Below are 19144 nucleotides of genomic sequence, written 5' to 3'. Positions count from 1 at the left end.
TAGGAGCATACAAAACATTCTTCAAAATTACTTCCAAACCACTTGGAAGCTTTAACAAGTAGTCTCCTTGGGCTTGGACTTCAACTCTTGCTCCATTGCCCATAAAGAGACTAATGTCCCCTTTGTTGAGTTGTTTACTTCTTTTGAACCCCTGCAACAAATTGCAAATGTGAGTTCCACATCCGGTATCAAGTACCCATGTATTTGAAGAAATAACATTTAGTTCAATATGTATAGTAAAGATAATACCTGAGGTATGCCCCGCATCCCTCTTATCTTTTAACGCATTGAGATAGGTCGGACAATTCCTTTTCCAATGACCTATCTCTCCACACTCAAAGCATGGATCTTGCGCCGCAACCTTTTGCTTCTTTTCCTTCGGTTTGGTGGGCGTGATGGCTTTCCTCTTTCCCTTTCCTTGGACGTGGCCCTTGCCCTTAGCAACACTTGCTTTGGGGTTGGAGTTATGTCCCCTTTTTCCTTCATTGATTGTTAGAACGGGTAAAACCTTTTTACCCATTCCCGCTTCGGCCGTTCTTAGCATTGCGTGAAGCTCACCAATGCTTTTGTCCCATCCATTCATGTTATAATTCATGACAAAGGTTTCAAACCTTTTGGTCAAAGAGTTGAGGATCAAATCCGTAGCCAACTCATTAGACACGGGACAATTCAACCTACGAAGCTTTTCGATGTAGCTTTTCATCTTTAGGACATAAGATGAGACGCTTTGGGTTTCCTCCATACGACATGCATGAAACGCTCGAACCGTTTCGAAACGTTCGGCTCTAGCTTGTTGAAGGAACATTTCCTTCAATTGAGTTATCATGTCGTATGCCCCATGATGCTCGAAATCCTTTTGGATTTCGGGAATCATAGTCCCCAACATGAGGCAAGAGGCTTGCACCGAATCTTTGGTGTACTTGACCCAATTGTTATACGCCTCCTCATCTTCCACGTTAGGCTCATCGGGAATGGGATCGTCTAAGACATATGATATCTCTTCTTGCTTGAGAACTATTCTCAAGTTGCGATACCAATCCATAAAGTTATTATGGTTTAGACGATCCTTTTCAAGGATGGTTCTTAAGGATAGGTTACGGGTGTTATGGGTAGAGGTGTTTGCATTGTTAGCGGCCATCTACAAAATTTAACAAAGTTTTATTTAGTATTATAAATAATTTAATTATTAATACCCTTTTATTCCAAATTTTAAAATAATAATTAAATTCTAGAATCCAACGATAAATCAAATTTCGGTTAGGTGACCTTTATCCCGTTATTTGATTTAACAAGGTAGTCAATCTTGACAATTGCAACCCTTTGCAACTTCTAGAGGTATGGGACCATTCGAAATCCTTATTTCGTGTTGGCATGTTTATCCCATCAACACCATTAGATCCCATGCTTAGGTGACCTTTATCACATGGTTTCCAATTCAAGTCGTCCTACTTGTATAAACATGTAAGATTAACATACAAGTGGTTAGGTGACCTTTATCCCACAAATATGTTAATATTACCCTAAGTATATTAGTTTGCTCAAAATGGTTAGGTGACCTTTATCCCATTTAAAGTTCCCTAATACGTTAAGTGTCATACAAAATGATGGTGTTAGACTTGTTTCCTTGGTAATTATGAAAAAAAGGAATTTTTAAGTTTTCCAATATTCTAGTTTGAAAAACATTATGCCATATCCTAACATGCATTTAGTAATATGGCGATTTTGAAAACCAATTTTCAAGGTTCAAGTTATAATAAAACCAATTTTATTATATGTGAGTAATCGCTTAGTTTTAATAAACCCATTTAATTAAACTAATTGACGCGATATTACCAAATATATATTAGAACCCGTTTTATGCTTGTTGTCGTTCCTATGTGACGGTTTGGATATCCTAATATCTATCAACCACACATTACATAAAGTAAAACAAACAACCAAGCATACATATGCAAAATATAGTCATAACCGAGAACCCCTAAGTTTGACCATACTTGTTAGCCGAAACAAGTATAGGTCATAAGTCACACCTAAGGGACAAAACATGACACAAGGATGGAATGTTGACTCCCACTTGACCTTGCATCCAAATGCTTCAAGTATCCTTTCCAAGTTGTTGTGTTCTTGTTGGGCTTGTTAATGGGCTCCAAACTTCCAAAAGTCTTCTTGGGCCCAAGAGTGAAATTTATGGGCCTAATGGGCTTGAATCCCATGATGGGCCGGTGAGGCCCAACAAGCCCAAAATTTCGGTCCAAGGCCCAAATCCACCAATTCTTGCATCTTCAATTTTTACAAAATGTATCCTAATACATATTTTTCTAAAAAAAGAAAATGCAACTAATCTATTTATTACAAACCAACTTATGAATAAATAAATTACACAAGCCTAAGATTATGAATTATTACAACCATATTGAATAATAAACATAATCAACATACACAAACAACAATCAACACATCCAAGGTCTAGGTTTCGGTTATGACACATCCAAACATACCAAATGTTCTAAGCATGCAACCTAAGCAACCAATGCCCAAAATCACCAAATAAAATCGCCCCCCCCCCCCCAAGAGGCTACGGCCCAAATTTTTTTTATTATTTTTTTTTTATTTTCAACATCCAAATGTTAATAATGGTTTCCTAAGATCTTTCCATGCATGTCAAGATCTTACAAATCCATGAGGGGTAAAATCCACCAAAATTTCGGACCCCTTTTTCACCCATGAAAAACCCGAAATCTATGAACATGTAAGAAGCATAAGTCCTTGTAACCGGCTCTTGATGCCATTGTTGGGTTTTATACAAGATTATCAAAGTTCAAGTTAACCATATTTAACATGAAAACGCAACGGAAGCTTAGATTTTAAAACTTGTTATGAACATACCATTATGTTAAAACTAAAACCCAAAGAACAAGGATCAATATTACAAGAACAAAATGCTCACAAAATGTAAAATGTACCTCTTCTACCTTTAGAAGAAGATGTAGGTGGATGAAGATGATGATGTCTTCAAATGGCAAGGTTGCAAAGAGAAACCCTCAAGCTTTGTATACCCCAAGCTTTGAGCAACAACACCAACTAGTTGCTAGGATTTTTGAACACTTGAACTAGCTCATAAAACTCCCTTTTTTTCTGCTGCTGCTGCCGTGAGTATATTAGAGAGGAAGAGAGAGTTTTGAAGCTTGAATACACTTGAAAAATATCAAAGAACAAGACCCAATTGCATGTATGGGGAATGGAGGATTAAAAAGGAACCCAAGACAAGTTACAAAGAGCATCTTGTTTTTAATTGGGTAAAACCACCACCCCCACATGGGTGGCCGGTTTTGTTTTGTTTTTTTTTTTTTTTTTTTTGTTTTGTGTTTTAACATTTAAAACATCTCCATTCATTTTATAAAACTCATTTTTATAAAATGTACATACATCTATTTAATTATTTAACCAATTAAATAATTAGTTTATATAAACAAATTATCCAAATAATTTATTTGAATCCTCAAGTGTGTTTGTTTAGAAAACCAATTTTCTATACATGTAGTGTTCGGTATTCGTTTAAATGATCAAATTATTAAAAGAATACATTTGGTGTTGTCTAGCTTGTTATTGGGTATGACCCGACTTGGATCAAACACAGTTAGCCACATTAGTATAAGTATGTGTCTCGGGCATACGTAATTCCAACAGAGTAAATATTAAGGTTAGATACTTTAACCCGGTTTCGAGCAAACTTACATTTTTTAAGGGGTATTATTATAAATTCTTAAATAGTCACATTTTAAACCTTGAACTTTAATTATTTACATTTCTCAACATTTATTTTGTTTAAAGACCTTCAAGACAACCTTTCTAAATTCAAGACTTCTTTTCATTTTAGGCATTGTGCGTTAAACTCGTCGTTCCGACAAATCTCCAAATTATCATCTTTCAAGTTTACTACTTGAAGGTGAGTACTTCATACCCCATTTTCCATCTTTTATTTTGGGGGTGACATTTCATACTTAATCAACAAAATGCTTTATATTTGAATCTTAAGCCACAAACGTAGTTGTATACTTTACCTAAATAATTGCTCGATTTGGTGTTCTATGCTTGTATGCCTGTGTTTATCGCTTTTGGTTGGTGGAACTATAAAATCCTAGACTATTTGGCATCCTCTTATAGCAAGGTGTCGTTAACGTAATGCAATTAACGATAACTATAAAATCCTAGACTATTTGGCATCCCCTTATAGCTAGGTGTCGCTAATGTGTTTAGCGATATCTAATTATCCAAATTACCACTTTTATTTATCGTTTCGTATGCAAGTTTTGTGGCTATCTTTATTATATACTAATATGATTAAACTTATGAATTGCTCACCGACCTTTGTGTTGACAAACTTTATTTTATGAAATGTTGCAGGTTTGCATCTTGGTTGATTTATGATTGTGAAGAAAACGACATCAAAGACCTTAGGATATTAGTAAAAGTGAACAATATCAATTTGCCATATTTTGTGGTATCTTGTTTATGATTATTTTATGGATAATTGTTATGTGACATTTTCGATGTTGTGAAATGAAATGAGTTTATTAAATACTGTCACTTTAATTAGTGTCATGTGCTTATGGACAATCGTTACACCTCGGCATGTTCCGCCGCCTTTGGTCGGGGTGTGACAGATTGGTATCAGAGCCATGACAATAGGATAGGTGGTTAGACGTAACGACCTAGTATTGTTATGCTTAGGGTCCTATACGTGTGCTCATACGTGTTTACTCTATTTTGATTGTTCATATCGCATATTCTTTATAAACTTGTTTAAAATTCACCAATATCCCAAATGTTCACATACACACACTTTCATAGTATTTCCAAGGTATTCTTACCTTAAAACGCAAAAAGTAGATTTTCATTGTGTTTTATGGATTACAAGATTAACTTGGATCCCGTTGTTTATAATCCCTTAAAGGTTGCATTTATATCGGGTTTGTAGCCCTCATAGGAAGCGAGACATTATAAAACGACCATTTGACAAAAAGATTCCAAGAATCGAAGGTGATTTACTTACCTGGAATGGTGGGATTATAGTGCTCGTTTTTCTAGGCCACAAACCATGTTATACATGTGAATACTTTAAGTAGTCGAATGCGAGCGTTCCGGTCGCCATCCTAATTTTTCGGTGTCAAAACAATAGAACTACGGTGATTCGTGGACTAGTGCTTTGACATGACGTTGTATCCCGATTTATGGTGTTATTATCGTTATTTGAGTCGAAAACATGAAAAAAATTGCGGTGATTCGTGCACATGTTTAGACTCCAACGTTGTGTTTTATAAATTTTTTTTTAGTTGGAATATCAAATCATGGTGGTTCATGTACGATTTTCCGACTCTATAAACCTCAAAATCTCAAATTTTTAATCTTTAACCCCTCAAAATCTCAAAATCATTTACGATTGTTTCCAGTTTGTTGTTTATATACAAAGATTTATATTTTATCTAACACTAACATCTACTCCTCACTAACTCTAGGATTCACAATCAAAAAGAAAATTTAACTTCACCTTATTCTTATTTTATACACTCTCATATCCATTTCTTTTTTTACCTAAAACTTATTCCATTTCTTTATAATCTTTTAGCATGCCTCCACTAAGACCGCGCAAGAGCACCAACCGACGTATGGTTGCTTTTATCATCAAGCAAATGGCCGCTGTGATTCCCGAACTTGTAACTCAAGTCCAAGCTAACCCAACCTCCTCCACCCGTTGTTGCACCCGTTGAACCCAAACCCGTATCCTACCCATATAAGCAATTTACTAGTGCCAACCCAACCGAATTCTGGGGTACGAACTGTGCGATTACCTTGTTGCAATGGTTCGAGTCTATGGAGAATGTGTTTAGATATAGCGAGTGCCCCGAAGCGAAAAAGACAAATTTCGCTTCAAGCATGTTTAGAAAAACCGCTCTAACATGGTGGGGTAGTGTCATACATCTCCAAGGGTCGGAAACGGCTATGGCTCTTCCATGGTCCGACCTCAAGGCACTCATGATGAAGAAGTTTTGTCCCAAACACGAACTTCAAAAGCTTGAGGAGAATTTTGGAACCTCAAGCAAGATAGTGGTGATAACGCCGCTTACTCACTCCGTTTCCACGAGTTGAGCATTCTAGTCCCTCATTTGGTTACCCCGGCTGAGCGTGAGCTTGAAAAATACATTGGGGGTTTACCTATGCAAATCCGAGACTCAGTCATGAGTAGCAAACCCGTGAATCTTGAGGATGCCATTACTCTAGCCGGTGCGCTATCGGAGAATCATGTGAAAGCGGGTACCCTAACCCTCAAGAAACCAAACGAAAAAGCCAAACCCGAGCCCGCACCACAAGCCAAGGTTGAACCCGCACCACAAGCCATTAACTACTCCAACTCTTCCCGTCACAACAATAACAACAACAAGAAGAAACCCAAAACCAACTACCGAAACTATGCCGTTACCCAACCCCAACTTCAACAACAAACCCAAATTCCACCCCAAACCCGAAAACCCTATACCGGTACCACCCCACTATGCAACATTTGCCAACTCCATCACCCACCAAACATGCCTTGTCGCCATTGTACCATTTGTAACCGACTTGGTCATCTCAACACCACATGCCGATCCGCACAACGAACCCAACCTAACCAACCAAACCAACCAAGAACTTTTCCTCAAAATACTCAACACCGATATGCACCTTACCCACCAAACCAACCTCAACGACCCCGAGCTTGCTACAATTGCGGTGACCCTAACCATTTCCGCAATAATTGTCCTCGCCTCATCCTTACTAACCAAACCATGACCGTACCTTACTACCAAACTCAAGCTTACCAAGTTCAAACCTACCAACCTCAACTTTCCCAACACAATGCACCACTCATCCAACCCATCCAAGCCATACAAGCACCACCTCCTCCACCACCGCAAGCACCTCAAGTCAACCAAGGCAATCAAGGAAGAGCTTTCATGATGAATGTTAATCAAGCTCAAGCGGCAAATGATGTTGTGAACGGTATGTTTTTAGTGAACCAAAATTTGGCTTCCATTTTATTTGATACGGGTGCCGATAGAAGTTTCATTTCTTTGAAATTTGAGTCGAAAATTGCTGTGTCTCGAACCAAGCTTTCCCGGTCGTTTTCTGTTGAAGTCGCCAATGGGAACTCCATCACCATAAATTCCGTCGTCTGCGATTGTACTCTCGTTCTTGCTAACCATAAATTCTCCATCGATCTCATCCCGATGCAAATGGGAAGTTTCGATGTCATAGTAGGCATGGATTGGTTATCTTTGCACCGTGCCGAAGTTGTTTGCTTCGATAAATTCATTCGCATTCCGCTTGTTAACGGTAAAATCCTTAAGGTCTTCGGAAAAGCTACTTCGAGAAGGTTTAATCTCATGTCGTGCTCTCAATCGCAAAAATACTTACGCTAAAAGTATGCTCCGCTCCTGGCCCTCTTGGCGACAAAAGACAAAAAGGAAAGGAAAATCCAAGATATTTCTATTGTTGTGCCCGACGCGATGCCTGTGGCCAAGGCTCCTTACTGTTTAGCCCCGTCAGAAATGCAAGAATTATCGAACCAACTCGAAGAACTTTCCAATAAAGGTTTCATTCGTCCTAGCTCTTCTCCTTGGGGCGCTCCTGTTTTCTTCGTGAAAAAGAAGGATGGTTCGTTTCGTATGTGCATCGATTATAAGGAACTTAACAAACTCACCATTAAAAATCGTTATCCCTTGCCACGAATCGACGACCTATTCGACCAACTTCAAGGCGCAACTTGCTTCTCCAAAATCGATCTTCGATCAGGTTATCATCAATTGCGTGTTCGCGAAGAAGACATTCCAAAAACCGATTTCCGTACTCGATATGGACATTTCGAATTTTTGGTTATGCCCTTCGGGTTAACAAATGCACCTGCGGTGTTTATGGACCTCATGAACCGCGTTTGCAAACCATTCCTCGATAAATTCGTTATTGTCTTTATTGATGACATTCTCATCTTTTCCAAATCCAAAGCCGAACATGAGCATCATTTGCGTTCCATTCTCGAACTTCTTAGAAACGAACGACTTTATGCCAAGTTCTCCAAATGCGAATTTTGGCTGGAGCAAGTTCAATTTTTGGGACATATCGTAAACAAAAAAGGTATTCATGTTGATCCCGCTAAAATTGAGGCCGTTAAGGATTGGAAAACTCCAACGACTCCCACGGAAATTCGATCCTTCCTCGGTTTAGCCGGATATTATCGACGTTTCATTCGAAACTTTTCCAAGATCTCTTTGCCTCTTACCTCCCTCACTCATAAAGGAAAACAATTTGATTGGGGTTCGAAGCAAGAAAAAGCCTTTTGTACTCTCAAGGACATGCTTTGCAATGCTCCCATTTTAACCCTTCCAGATGGAAACGATGATTTCGTGATATTTTGCGATGCCTCTCATCAAGGTCTTGGTTGTGTCCTCATGCAACGAGGTCAAGTCATCGCTTACGCATCAAGGCAACTTAAGGTCAACGAGAAGAACTACACGACTCATGATCTCGAACTTGGTGCCGTTGTTTTCGCTCTCAAAATCTGGAGACATTACCTTTATGGTACGAAATGTGTGGTTTTTACTGATCATAAAAGCCTTCAACACATTTTTGACCAAAAAGATCTCAATATGAGACAACGATGATGGGCCGAATTACTTAGTGATTACGATTGCGAAATTCGTTACCATCCCGGTAAAGCGAATGTTGTCGCCGACGCCCTAAGTCGAAAGGTTAATGTTAAATCCGTTCTGCTTCTAAGCGTTGTCATTCAAACCGATCTTCAAATTCGAATCTTCCAAGCTCAACGTACCTCCGTTGAAGAAGGTAACATGTATGACGAAATGTCATGTGGAGCCGAACTTCAACTCGAAACCAAACCCGATGGTCTTTTGTACTTTCTCAATCGTTTGTGGGTTCCAAATCGCGATGACCTTCGTACTTGTATACTCGACGAAGTTCACAATTCGCGGTATTCCGTTCATCCCGGTGCGAATAAGATGTATTTCGATCTTTGTGCTACTTTTGGTGGTCGGGTATGAAAAAGGACGTAGCGTTATTCGAATCTAAATGTCTTACTTGCTCAAAAGTTAAAGCCGAACATCAAAGACCTTTTGGTCTACTCGAGCAACCACCGATTCCCGTTTGGAAATGGGAAGACATTGCTATGGACTTTATCACTAAATTACCCAACACCCAAAAGGGCAACGATAGCATTTGGGTGATCATCGATCGTTTGACCAAATCTGCTCATTTCATTCCGATCCGCGAGAAGTATTCTGTCGAGCAGCTTGCTCAAATCTATGTTCGAGAAATCGTGTGCCGACACGGTTTACGATTGACTATTATCTCTGACCGTGATGCTCGTTATACCTCTCATTTTTGGCGTTCACTTCAAGAAGTTTTGGGAACACGTCTCGATCTTAGCACCGCTTATCATCCTCAAACGGACGGTCAATCCGAACGTACAATACAAACTCTCGAGGATATGCTACGAGCATGTGTTCTTGATTTCGGTGGGAATTGGGATTCTCACATTCCGTTCATTGAGTTTTCTTATAACAATAGCTACCATTCGAGCATTGAGATGGCTCCTTTCGAAGCTCTTTACGGTCGTAAATGTCGTTCTCCGATAAGTTGGAACGAAGTCGGTGAAGCTCAAATCACGGGACCCGAAATGGTTCAAGAAGCCACCGACGTTATTGATCGAATCCGTAAGAACCTCCTAGCCGCTAGAAGTCGTCAAAAGAGTTACGCCGACAAACGACGAAAACCGATCGAATTTAATGTTGGCGATCTTTTCCTTCTAAAAGTATCTCCTTGGAAGGGGGTAGCCAGTTTCGGAAAGAAGGGTAAACTAGCTCCTCGTTTCGTTGGTCCTTTTAAAACCCTTGAGCGTGTTGGAAAAGTAATTATCGACTCGAACTACCGAAAGAACTTACCGGTGTTCATCCGACATTTCATGTTTCAAATCTAAAAAAATGCTTAGCCGAGGGTAATCTCCATATACCTCTCGACGAAGTACATGTCGATGAGTCGATGGTCTTGGTTGAACGACCCGTTGAGATCATGGATAGCAACGAGAAGAGAACCAAGCGTAGTCGTATTCGGTTAGTCAAAGTTCGATGGGAATCATGGCGCAGCGCGGAATTCACTTGGGAGCGAGAAGACAAAATGAAAGAGAAGTATCCACATTTGTTCGCAGCATCGTCTTCGTCTTAATTTCGGGACGAAATTTCCTAAAGTAGGGGATACTGTGACATTCGTCAATTTCGGGTCTTGTTTGTATTCGTTTTTGTATTTGTTTATTATGTAAACCGACCCGATTTGTAAACCGAAGCTTATGTTATAATCAAAATGATGGATTTATGTTACAATATTTTTTCACACTTGTTGGGTCTTGAAAACATCCTATTTTTATTTTTATTTTTATTTATTTATTTATTATTTATTTATTTTTTTGTTGTTTTGTGTTTTTGTCTTGATCCATTTTGCATGAAAACTCTTGTGTCTCACACCCATATTTGACCACCAACATTACCCTATATATACACCATCTTTCCTCTTCATTTTCCCTTGCTACAACTCCAAAAAAAAAAAACTCTCTCAAACATCAAAGATTCAAGGTTATCTTCTTAAGTGTTCTTGAAGGATTTTAGTCTTTCATCTTAATTAGTTTATGTAGCCTTATTAATACTTGTTTATGGTTGTGCAACATATATATAATACACACCCCTTGTTTACCTTTGGTAGTTACTTCTCCGATTCCGGTCGGTGAGGTTTCGGACCCCATAAGGCAAGGCTTCATGGAGGACTTCGTGTCCTTGATATATATACATCTATATAACTTGTTCATACATATTAATCTTGCTTATTTTAGTTTGTTGGTCATGTTTACAAGTTCCATGGTTATGGGTTTTTTAAAGTCTATGCTTCGGTTTAACCGTAAATAGCTCTAAACCGTAAACCGAACTTTGCTACTAGTTTTGTTTGTTTAAACATACTTAGTGTTAGATCTAAGTTTCTAAAATCATTTTTACAAATTCTATGGTTATGGGTTTGTAGAATCTTACCTCGGTCTTAACCCGAAACACGATCCGAACCGAAAACCGAACTTTTGTTTAAAGACTTTATTGTTAACTTTTGGTAATTTTTTATTTGTACATTATTATACAAGTTCTTTAGTGTTTGGACATGTGGAAACCATCTATGAACTTGTTGTGAGATGGAAACCGAACCAAACCGATTCTTGCTCGCTTAAGACACACAAGTGTGTTTTTTTTAGCCATCAAGACTTGTATAGTTCTTTAAAAATAGTTACAAATTGATTTTTAAATATTTTCTTAAGTACTTGGAAATGTTGGATCCAACTTGATCTGATAACAAAGTTTGGACCGACAAAACCGAACACTCGCTTAACGTGCGTTGTTAGTTCTAAAACAATGGAACTACATACTTGGTTAAGTCTTATTAAATTTTATTGAGTTATCTCATAACATTCAATATTTTGGAAAGTTGACTTTGGGTTTGACCAATTATCAAGACCCGAACCGACAACCCGAACACTAGATAAAAAAAACCCGTTTTAGTATCTTTATTCCAAAGGGATTTGCATTCTTGCATTTTACCCACCTTATTACTTAACATAGGTTGAGTAAATATTAAGGTTAGATACTTTAACCCGGTTTCGAGCAAACTTACATTTTTAAAGGGCTATTATTATAAATTCTTAAATAGTCACATTTTAAACCTTGAACTTTAATTATTTACATTTCTCAACATTTATTTTGTTTAAAGACATTCAAGACAACCTTTCTAAATTCAAGACTTCTTTTCTCTTTAGGCATTGTGCGTTAAACTCGTCGTTCAGACAAATCTCCAAATTATCATCTTTCAAGTTTACTACTTGAAGGTGAGTACTTCATACCCCATTTTCCATCTTTTATTTTGGGGGTGACATTTCATACTTATTCAACAAAATGCTTTATATTTGAATCTTAAGCCACAAACGTAGTTGTATACTTTACCTAAATAATTGCTCGATTTGGTGTTCTATGCTTATATGCCTATGTGTTTATCGCTTTTGGTTGGTGGAACTATAAAATCCTAGACTATTTGGCATCCCCTTATAGCAAGGTGTCGTTAACGTAATGCAATTAACGATAACTATAAAATCCTAGACTATTTGGCATCCCCTTATAGCTAGGTGTCGCTAATGTGTTTAGCGATATCTAATTATCCAAATTACCACTTTTATTTATCGTTTCGTATGCAAGTTTTGTGGCTATCTTTATTATATACTTATATGATTTAACTTATGAATTGCTCACCGACCTTTGTGTTGACAAACTTTATTTTATGAAATGTTGCAGGTTTGCATCTTGGTTGATTTATGATTGTGAAGAAAACGACATCAAAGACCTTAGGATATTAGTAAAAATGAACAATATCAATTTGCCATATTTTGTGGTATCTTGTTTATGGTTATTTTATGGATAATTGTTATGTGACATTTTCGATGTTGTGAAATGAAATGAGTTTCTTAAATACTGTCACTTTAATTAGTGTCATGTGCTTATGGACAATCGTTACACCTCGGCATGTTCCGCCGCCTTTGGTCGGGGTGTGACATCCTTTGTCAACCCTAACCATCTTCTTTGCCTCCGATTCAGTTCTTACTGCTTGAAGAAGTACTTCAAACTCTTGTGATCAGTATAGTTGGTACACTTTGGAAACTTAACATAAAGTTTCCTTTTCTTCATGTCTCACACTTTTCTCAAGTGACCAGCATGGTCGGACTTATTCCTTGAATAAATCAAAATTATCGTCAACGAGGGCAACGGCAGATTTTCCAACCTCGGACGACGTACCCTATCCATCATAACCATAAATGCCGCCAGAGCATTCATCAATCTAAACGACATCATGAAAAACTTGTATGTCCATGTTGCGTTCGAAATGTTGTCTGCCTCTTTCACCTTAAACTGATGATCACCAAATCTTGAGATCTATTCGGGAGAACCAACTAGCATCTTGTAACAAATCAAACATCGTCAATCTATGGCAACAGATATCTATTCTTCACCGTAAGCTTATCCACTCGCAGTTATCTATACACATTCTCATACTTCCGTCTTTCTTCTTCACTAACATCACCGGTGTACCCCACAAGGAAAACACTCGATCTTATAAAACTTTTATCGAGGAGTTCTTGAAGTTGGGACACTAACTCTTTCATCTCGGATGGCGCCAGACAGTAAGGCACTTTCGCGACGGGCTGTGCTCCTAGTATTAGCTCAATCTGAAATTCTACCTCTCGTTCTGGTGGTAACCCCGGAAGGTACTCTGGGAACACTTCTGGATAGTCACGAACTATAGGAACGTCTTTCAATCCTTTTGTCTCGGCCGTAGCCTTGACAACATACGCCAAGTAGGCACTGCCCTCGCCTTATCAAACCTTCGGCTTTTATCATCGAAATGACGTTACGCCCTAAACTTTCTTTATCACCGTACACCGTCGTCGTACCACCATCCAAAGATTTTGATCTTAACAATTCACTCTTATAGACTATCTGAGCCTTAAACTCAGACGTCTAATCCATTCCCAACTGCGTTAAGCCCTCTTAAGACCATAACATAACTAGTAGCAAGGAAATCACGTCCTTCTAGTTATATTTTACAATTCTTAACCACTCACGAGATTTTAACTAAAGTACCACTAGTGGTTTCTTCATAACAGTCTCACATACATAACAACATTCTTCCTAGTGTTCTTCTTTCACACTCGCTACACCACGTAGCTTCATCCTTTTATGCCTTTTCAATTAGGATTCCTTGACAATCACCCGTAATTCTCGATCATTTCTACATTCTCAACATTCGCTTCATCACCCACTATCCCAACAAGTTCCCTTATAGAGTCAATTATTGCCTGTATACTACATGTTTAGCTCATTTCACTTGACTTGTCTCAGTTTCCTTCATGTTGCTTCCACTTGGATTCCCAATCTGGGTAGCCTTTAAATGCTTCCGCGAGCGTTGTTGGTATTGAAATGCGAAACAATTGAGCAACTCCCTTAATGTTTTTGGCTACAAGCTCTAAATGTGATCCTTCTTCGTTACTTCCTTCAGTTGGAATTCTACTTCTTCGTATATCACGTTGTCACACATTTCTTCAATAGGTGTTAGGTTGACACGTGTCCTACCGCAGCATCCGGTACGACGTCCTCGTGTTCGTCTCTTTACAACATTCATCCTATCTTTTCTCTAAGGAACACAAACATTATCACTCCAGTAATTAGTTAGCACATGATTTGTAAGGTAAGTAGTTAATGACAGTGGCCAAGTGTAATTAACTCTTTACATTACTCCTCAGGTCCTACATACTTCCATTTATGACTTCACTTGTGCTAGTTTCTACTACCCAATCATGTAAACATACAAATAACCTACATTCTTATCCCTAGCATTTAAGCTAGCATACACACCTTCTTCTTTAGCTAGTAAGATAACATACACACATCCTTCTCTAGCAATTAAGCTAACATACACACATTCTTCTCTAGCAATTTAAGCTAGCATTTATACATTGTTATACTTTCATTTAACATGCATAAAAATACATTCTCAAATATTTACATGAACTTAATCATGTACCTTACCGTTCTCGAGCTTGCTTGAGCGACACATGGCATTCTCGGACTGGCAACTTCCTTCTTTCCTTCCTTAAGTCTCATTCTCTGTTCAAGTCTAAGCATGTAGGATGCTTACTTCTCTCGAACTTATGCTCTGATACCAACTTGTAAGGCCCCGTTCCCGGAAGCCCTACTTTGTCGTTGGATTTACTCATAAACACAGGTCTAAAATCAGAGTTATTTAAAAAAATTTTGCAGAATACATAATATTAAACATTCTTACATAACATAAGTGCTTGTTTTTAAACAAAATACATTAAGTCTTAAAAGGTAACGTAAACGACACGTGAATCTTCTTTTCTTCGATGCCAGTCTTCACTTTGCTGCCACATGTCTTCCCTCAAGCAACCCGTCGCATCATATTCACCTGCGTGCATACTAAAAGTCAGCTACGCTGAGTGAGTTCTAGTTAATCAATTAACATACAATACATTCATGTTCTTACTCATACGTGTCCGGAGATACGTATTTCGGACTTTACTTACTATTACTTCTTTCATACTTGCTTTACATACATACATACATTCATTCGTGCTCTCATACTTTCTTTCTTAATCCCCTATGGTATAACATAGGCTACACCATCTCTACCATCACAAATATTTTTAGGGTCTGGTCCCTTCTATCTCAGATATTATTAGGGTCTGGTACCTTCTGTCTCAGATATTATTAGGGTCTGGTCCCTTCTGTCTCAGATATTATTAGGGCCTGGTCCCTTAGGGTCTGGTCCCTCTGTCTTAGATATTATTAGGGTCTGGTCCCTTCTGTCTCAGATATTATTAGGGCTTGGTCCCTTCTGTCTCAGATATTATTAGGGTCTGGTCCCTCTGTCTCAGATATTATTAGGGTCTGGTCCTTTCAGTCTCAGATATTATAAGGGCCTGGTCCCTTCTGTCTTAGATATTATTAGGGTCTGGTCCCTCTGTCTCAGATATTATTAGGGTCTGGTCCCTTCTGTCTCAGATATTATTAAGGCCTAGTCCCTTCTGTCTCAAATATTATTAGGGTCTGGTCCCTCTGTCTCAACTAACCATACAACCATACCTGTCTCTTCACTCTTTCATACATTCATTTTCATACGTGCATACTATACATATCTTCTAATCATGTATATATATATATATATACATACATATTCATTCGTATAAACATTCTATCATAACATTCAATACTTAATCATACATATGTCATACACATATCATACGCGTATCATACACTCACCACTTAAGGTAAGTGTATTAACAACTATCACATTGGGTATGCACACAGCCCTGAAAACATAACAGATAAGGGGCTAGAAACTCACCTGGAGTCGGTTTCTCTCGCCGTCAATGGTAATGCCCTACCTTAGTTGTGCACGGCTAACTGCACAATACATTACGCGTGTCAATCATCTGTTACTAGTATCTCTTATATCTATGCTAATGAAATCCTCAACTAACGGGGGTCATGGAATTTCGCATGGAAGAATTTCTCTTCTTATGGAAGAATTTCTCTTGTCATGGAAGAATTTCGCTTCTCATAGAATTTCTCTTCTCATGGAAGAATTTCTCTTCTCATGGGAAAAATCCATTTTTTTACATCTCTTCTTTTTTTGCCATTTTAAAGCTATTTTACTCTGTGACTCTTTATTAGGTCTCGATTTTACCCTTTTTATGGGTTTTGGGTTGTACCAACTTTGTATACCAGTGTTTTATGAGGTCCGAACATCACCTTTTTGTCCTATAACATACCCATGATGTTATAACTCACCAAGTTTATGTTTTTCTTACATTTCACAGCCCGATCTATCATCATATCAGTTTGCATGTCGAAACCGACTATAAACTTAACCATTTAAACTGAAACCTACCTTTTGCTTCGGGTTCGGTTCGGATCCGAGATGACTCGAGGATCTGGACGTGATTCTTGTTATTTGAAGACACTTTGAGCACCAAGATCTTCCTTACTTTAACCCGGATTTGGATTCAGGTCTTGAGAGAGTATGTGTGTTCTATGGTGTGTGTGTGAAAGTGTGTGGGGAGAAAGAAAATGGTGAAAGGGTGGAGGAGTTGGGTTTATATAGGGGGTTATGGGCCCCACAACCCACTCACACTTCCAAGTCCAAATATTATCCAAATACTAAACACACGACAAACTTAACGACACACACGCAACAATAAATTCTCTTTTATTGTAATCTCGTAATACGGATGTTACAATCACCTTGCTTCACGACAACTTCAATTGCTTCAAAAGAATATTTTGTTTTTCTTTTAAATCTTTAATCACAAAAACACAAAGCAACCACAGAAGATGTTCGCCTGCTACAAAGTCACAAATCCAATTCTAGCCGCCGAACAGTCCTTAGCCAGCCATAGAACAACAAATCCCGCACCTGTCGTGCTTGAACAGGAGCTGCGAAACCTACTGGAACCACACAGACCCGAACAAATCCCTTATGTTCGATCTTCAACCCTCGTCTTGCTGCTCGAACACAAACCTGGTTGTTCTTGGTCTGCTCCTTCTGCAATCTTGAGGTAATTAAATCGAAGTTTTCCTTGGAACAAAAAACCCGTATGAATCTTGGAATCTGCTCGCTTGCTACCTTCTGATTGATTCGATCTGGCTCTGATACCAATTAATGGCCCAGATCGAATTGAACACGAACTAAACTCGGAGAATACTTTGGGACAACTCATCAATTTTATTAATCAAGAAAATAACTCAAAACTTGATCAATTCTCCAATAACCATTACATGAATTCTTTGGGTTTATATAGAGACTCGATTACAATTAGAGTAAAACACAAACTCCTATTTATCTATTAAATAAAATTTCATCTCTATCTAATAAATAAAATAGATAATTATCTCTAATAATAATAATAAATTAATTAATGAGATTGATCCATTAGCTCGAACCGGCCCCACCTTCCTGGCCCATAACTCGGTTCGGGAATTAACTCCAACAGTTAACCAATAACCACTGATTACTTAACAAAATCTTCGGAGCTTGAAACGATTAGGAAGACACGTTAAACATTCCTCAGTTTGATCGATTGGTGGCTGACGGAACTTGGCTGGAAACAATAGCTATGGCGGCGGCGGCCGCGGCTATTCACTTAACAGAGAGAGATATCGACTGAAAGGAACAATTTGCGTGTTGGGTATGTTTGAAAAACAAGCAGAATCGTCTATTTACAGGGATTTAAAACGTGTTTCACAAATTTAGAAATACCGTGATTTTCGCGGGAATTAACACGGCGCATAATGTCACGAATCAAGTCCTAAAAACGGCGACGTTATGTTCGGTAACAAATCCCGAGTCAAATGGAATAAACAAGTGATGGATTCCGTCTTCAATTTGATATTAAATGCTCGCCGTAATGCAAGCTAGGGCCATCGGTTTGTCGCCGGAAAGAATGGAAACACGATGCAGCAACATAAAGCAAGTTTTAATAGTTTTGCAATTAGGCCCCAAACTTTGAGCAATATACAACACAGCCCCTAGCCTTTTAAATTTAGAAACATTTTTTTTCACCATAATTAACCATATAATATCTCATAAATTATTTATTTATTTAAAAATTAATAGCTCTGTTGGCATTTAATATTAGGGTTTTGAAAATCGGGATGTTACAGATTCTTCATTCCCTTTATTATTGAGTTTTCCTTGTTTAGTCTTTCCTCTATTTATTTGTAATTCTTGTTCTTTGTAATAACACATCCAACCATTACAAGAAATTATAATAAAAAATCAATCTCTATAATTCCATTGAAAACATTTTCATGTATAGTTTTTAATTAGTAAATCAAATTAGTTTTATAAACAGAGGGAAGCGGCAATGAGTATTGAAGGTGACCGAGCTTGGTGGTTTTTAAATGGTTCATTTTTTTTCTTTGTTTTGTTACCATGTGCATGTATGTATTGGTATGACCTGCAAAGTTATGCTCAAATATTTGCATGGGTGTTTTAGTCAAATCTGTGCAGGGGCATTTTGGTTTGAGATCGAGCCGGGGTCTCACCGGAAGCAGCCTCTCTATTCCTACGGGGTAGAGGTAAGGCTGTCTACATCTTAACCTCCTCAGACCCTACCATAGCTTTGCTATTGGTGGGATTTACTGAGTACGATGATGATGATGATCGATGTCTAAACTGATGATCTTGCTGCTGGATACAACAAGAGGAAAAGAATCTAGTAGGTATTTGGATATTGATAATAAGGGTACAATTTGTTCATTGGGTAATCAATCGACTAGGATTGAAAAAGATTACATTTCAATTTAAGGATAATGACGGTTGTGTAGGGATTCAAAACCACAAAACCGTTTGCTTCCTTTCATATAATTTTTAATGCTGTTGATGGGAATCGAACTCACTACCTTGTTTTAAAAAATTCTTGTGGCTTTCCTACTCA

The sequence above is a fragment of the Bidens hawaiensis genome, unplaced genomic scaffold (genome assembly GCF_021521415.1).
Source record: "Bidens hawaiensis isolate Kalapana, Puna unplaced genomic scaffold, B.hawaiensis_p1.1 tig00035130_1, whole genome shotgun sequence".
NCBI classification, from domain to species: domain Eukaryota; kingdom Viridiplantae; phylum Streptophyta; class Magnoliopsida; order Asterales; family Asteraceae; genus Bidens; species Bidens hawaiensis.
Note: the sequence above shows the minus strand (reverse complement) of the source record.